This window comes from Rhipicephalus sanguineus, chromosome 9, assembly GCF_013339695.2.
Source record: "Rhipicephalus sanguineus isolate Rsan-2018 chromosome 9, BIME_Rsan_1.4, whole genome shotgun sequence".
NCBI lineage: Eukaryota > Metazoa > Arthropoda > Arachnida > Ixodida > Ixodidae > Rhipicephalus > Rhipicephalus sanguineus.
In genome coordinates, this window is record NC_051184.2 from 63,777,422 (window position 1) to 63,782,977 (window position 5,556).

Consider the following 5,556-nt stretch of genomic DNA (forward strand, 5'->3'; position numbering starts at 1 on the left):
CTGGATGATGGCGTTTCGCGGGAGGGAGGAAGCGAGCAAAAGCAACAGCAGGCGAAATTGAAGGAGGAGGGACGCAATTGGAGCGGCCGTGCGCTTCCCATGGCTTGTTGCCCCCTCTCGCCTTGCGCCCGGCCCGACGGGGGTTACCCAGGCCGGTTGCAAGTGAAGCGGGTTGCCAGTGTCAATAAGAGTGCGTGGAGCGGCAGCAGCTCGATCTATGTGCTGCCGACGCCAAAAGTAGACCAGCCTTACCTTTCGTTGTCGCGGCTTTGGAGTCACCGCCCCTATGCTGGTTATGGTTATAGAGATTGTGGTGCTCGCACCACAATCTCTATAACCGTAACCAGCACAGTCCCCAATGTAGTACTACAGCATACTGTAGTACTACATAATCATAACAGCATAGTACTGCATAACCAGCATAGTACTACAAACACCAGCATAGCAGGTGTTTGTAGTAACGCCATCTGTCCTGTTTGTCAATGAGTTTGTCCATGATATTCCGTACCTCTGCGCACATTTCCCGTGAGCCTCCTTGATTGCTTATAACTGCGGTTATACGCCTACTTGCGATGCCTCTGTCTTTATATGCGACTTTGTTTCAGTACGTGAGCACAGCCATATTGGGCTGTTTTCTAATATATGTCGTGACGTGGGATTAACAAGGTCATGAAACGTCGCATGCACCAACTCAACCGTTTCAACGCGTGTACTTCTACCGCGTTGGTTTAGTTGTTAAAGGTACAAAACGGCAATGTTAACAGGCCAGTATGGCGGCCCCGAAACCCATTCATAAAATAGTCTCTATGGTAACCTCGAATTCTCGCTCTAAATGGCTGATAACCACATTACGCAATCGTTTTCAAAATTTCAGCATCCAACCGTCCCGCTTGGACAAAAGAAAACTGGAATAGTTGCTAAATATCTTTTGTTGTGAAAGTTTTGTTTGCACAACTGTTGAGAATAGCTTCATTGTTGCCTCGGGGGCATTGCCGCGAACACTCGGAGCCTCTTCAACACGGCATTTTTACTAATTACATTATCTATGGTGCCGCGGTGGCTCTGTGGTGACGGTGAGCCGCTGCTTACCGGGAAGACGCGGGTACGATCCCGGACGTGTGGCATCCTAGTGAAGGCGAAATACTAGAGGCCCGTTCACTGTGCGACGTTACTGCGCACCAAAGGACCCCAGGTGGTCAGAGTCATCCATAGCCCTCCGTTGCCGCGTATCTGTAAGCCTGAGTTGCTTTGGGACGTCAGGTCCCACAAACAAACCAACCTCATTACGTTATCCACGTTCTATTTTTAGACGAGGGAATCAGGTTAGAACTTTTGACGGGTTTATTAATACTATGGCAGACACGTTTCCCACTTCTAGAAGATCTTCGCCGTTCACACACCGACGTCGATACTTTCCTGGTGCGTGTTCTCAGGCTACCCTTATCCGTTTCTACCGCTTTGAGAACCGTACTGCTGTCTTACCGGCGCCAACCTCATCAAAAATTTTGCAATCATATCATGGCCTATTTTCTTCTTGGACTACCCACCATTCACCCTCCTCATCATGCATATTATTTGTTGGAATGTGGCCTGTTATATGTGCATAGATCCCGCTGTAAAATCAGCGGCCTTGCATGTACAACTTGTCTCGGCAAAATGACTGACCGGGCTAGTTGGTTATTCATTCTGCTTGCTTGAAATACGAGCGCGTAACGTAGACAAGGACTTAAAGTGCTTGTCCGGGTGTTTTTAAGTCCTCGTCTACGAATTACGCGCTCGTATTTCAAGCAAGAAGATTGTCTCGGCAGCTGCATTCGTTCAAGCTTTTTAAGATGGGGCGAGACGGTTGATCGCGTTTGCTTATTCCATTCACCTGCAGCCCGTAGGTTCACCCCCCCCCCCCCTTTTTTTTTCTCGACTGCTTCAGATTGTGGTCTCAAACCTTCTTGTTCAGAATAATTTCCTTCACAAACTTGATTTGTCGTCGTATCCCCTGATCAGGAGAATTGAACATCGATGCAGTGCGACTGTTGACGCCACACGTGCTTCACAAGTTCTATATACTGTGTTAAGTCGGGGAGACGTCACAGTGATAGCCTCGACCTGAAAAAAAAAAAAAGCTAAAAGGTTAAGCCTCTAATAGCGGCGAAAGCGAGCGCATGACATTAGTTAACTTACTCATCCGTTAAGTGATAGTGCACGCTTGCTGTCGAAAGTGAGCTAATATTAGTGGTAAAACATCGCAGGAGAACTGCGTGGAGTGGAACATTTGACAGAAGCGTTCCAGTACCGTCGTCTTACTGTCACTGGAATGCTTCTGTCAGGCGTTGGAGCCTGCGCTGCCGCTTCCCACATTAAAATTTACGGCACAGCAGCCGATTTACATGCATAAAAATGGTGTGGCAGGTGCGTTCAGTATTTCACGACCGCGTTTATTTGACGCCATTGCGTACGAAACTGAAAGGAAAATGGTTTGTGTAAGAGCCTGAAATGACAGCCCCCGTGAATAGCAAGAAAGCTGTCAACAAGACTGCTGATAAGACGCTGTTTTTTTTCTTGCTGCGCTAGTGTGGAGGTTTGAATGTTACCCGCTCGTACAAAAACTTCAGAATCACAGCAGCAATAGTGCATTTTCGTTTGCAGAATGTTTCGTCCCGTTCACTCTTGTGAAGCACTTTATTTCAAGTATTTCACTAAAACATTACAAGAAGCAACTTGGACCTTTCTTGGCTAAACTTCACAAAACGTGATCATAGCCTAAATGACCAGTAACATGGAATTTGGGATAAAATACCACCTTGCGGTATTTTATTTGGTCAATTTAAACATGACTTCATATCTCGATGTCTAGAAAGGCGCATAATCTTTGGGTGGTACTTTACATTTTGGTTTTGGACTCCGCGGCGACAAAACTGCTAGTCGTTTTATTGGCATTATACCGGCTTACTTCTTATGCGCTGAAATGTGTCCAATAATTTTCGGTGTGCCGCAGTGTATTCGACTATCCTATGCAGTAATTATCAGTGATTATTCTGTGATTGTAATTCGCCGCATGTCAAACTAATTACCGCCAATTTTCCAGCTTTCTTTCGGTCTACAAACAACAAAGCAAGTACAGTTACCAAAGGTAAGCCCGTTCATTTCGTGTGCCACGTTTCCCCAAGTTCCCACGCCTTGACCATCTTGAATAGTTCGTGAAAATTTCAGAGAACAAATAACCTTGAAACATGGAAAATAAATGAAATTTTCAACGCCCAAGGCTTAATCTGCAGTCGGTACCACCTCATGCCAGCGTTATGCGTATATTAATTTTAAAATGGTAATGGCGCAATGTTTTTTCAACCATACATCGCGCGTAACAGATAGTTGATAGGATGCGAACGACTACTTATTTATCTACCACTGCTTGAGTTTTCTTCAAGGCCTGAGGGAATCACGGAGAGGATTGGTGAAATAATAAGATTAGCAATAAAACACGACAATTACAACAACAAGTAAGATACGTAGAATGAATTTGTAATTGTAATAAGCTATAGGCAATACCTTGCGGAAGAGATTGCTATCATCAATAATGCAAGCGTCCCCGAGATGGCTTTTCCATTTCTAAAAAGAATTATCCTGAGAATAAGCTTTTCCATGTCTCATTGCCAACTGTACGATGACAACCGATGTTCCACATGTAGCCAGCTTGACAAGTAGTCAATGTGAAGAGAACATAGGGATATGATAGCATGTCCCGCCTTACGACTCTATACAACGTCTTGTTACCTACGCCCATAAGCAATCATTACATAAGTAGATTTCAGGTATTTCGTCTTTTTCTGTGTAGAATTTATTGCCCGTAGCCATAAATGAAGTTTTAGGTAATTGATTAATTCAAAAGTCATTTGCGTTTTATATTTGTCGAATAGACAGTGTGCTTTTCACTTTTTACTTTTGCATCGATAATATCGCGATGTATTACTTTGTATACAGTTGAGTAGTTTACACATTGTGTGACGTTAACATTGTCCGAATGACTTGGCGCCGTTCGTCGCACAATTATTACATTTCGATGTACTTAGCAAGTGGTCTCTCACTCAGTCTTCTGATTGTGAGACTTGCTGCCTTGTATCCTTTTGACGCCCTGTACAAAATGACGGCGAGGGTTTTCAAATGGCAATAAACACGCCGCATGAAGTTGTAAAAAATTATCGTTTACGCAAGAAAAAACACTATTTCCAATAGCAAGCCTGCGATGGTCAATATTCAGCATCGCCTGTTGTTACAGGGACAAGCATAAGGAAGCATGGCTTAGGATGTCCCCGTAAAAAGTGCTGCCGTTGAAGATTAGATGTCACTTGAACATTAGATGTCATTTAGGCTCATTAGGCAACAGTAGTCGACATTAGCCGGGTGTGAACAGCGCTAGTAGCATGCACCTAATTACTGAAGTTGAATCTGGGCAGAAAGTGTTTTAAACCTTTACAGAATGGGGTTGGAAAGACAAATAATAATAATTTGTAGGGTTTTACGTGCCAAAACCACGATATGGTCATGAGACACGCCGTGGTGGAGGGCTCCGGAAATTTTGACCATCTGAAATTCTTTAACGTGCACCGACATAGCACGGGACACTGGTGTCTAGCATATCGCCTCCATCGAAATGCGACCGCCGAGGCCCGGATCGAACCCGCGACCTTCGGGTCAGCAGCCGAGCACCGTAACCGCGACGCCACCGCGGCGGACAGTAAGTATTCAGAAATTCGGCCTACACGCGATAGCGAAACATGGGTGTATGGCGCAGCTTGCGTCGCGCACGCCCGTGCAGTGCACGTGAGATACGAGTTCAACGGGAGGAATCCGTGCCCAGGAGCACGTGCACGACAGGTCGAGCCCGCTCCGTGTAGGCGAAGCATTCGCACCCGCCGTGGCCGCAGCCGGCTGCAATGGGAAGGGGAGAAAAAAATGGATTTGTGTGGCTCGTTAAGTGTCGCCTGTCACTTCGCTCCGAGGCCTGTGACGTGCCGTTCGCAGCGTACGCAAGGATCTCCTCCTCCTTTCCCTCTTAAAACGCCCTCTCCTGTTCATACGCGCGTCGTCTTCTTCGTCGCGGTCGGCATTGGACCGGTGGCTGCGTTTTCGATTGCGTCGTCCCTCTTCGCTTTTCCGAAGAAGAACGGCGCTTCGTGGTTGTTTGGAGGTCAGGCGGGGTCGGCTGTTTTCCTTCTTCTTTTTTCTTTCTCTTTCTATTCCACGTCTATCAGTTGAGCGGCGTGCTGGGATCGCGTGACGTCAAACGAGCCGGGCCGTGACTGGTTGGCTGTGCGAGTGAGGGAGTACATGACTCGGCAAATTTCGAGTGCCGTTACTGAGGCTTCTGCGATGTAGCGTTTTGCTTCGGGCCCTGATGTCACTTGCAGATGAGCAGAGCTGGTCACAAGACAGGAAAGGGTACTTGTATAGAGCCGGGACGTTTCGTAGATGGGCGTGGCTTAAGTTTCTGCAGCGCGCCGGCAGAAGTCTGCCGCTCAAATATCTTATCGCTTAGCGGGCCATTAACATGATTACAGAATT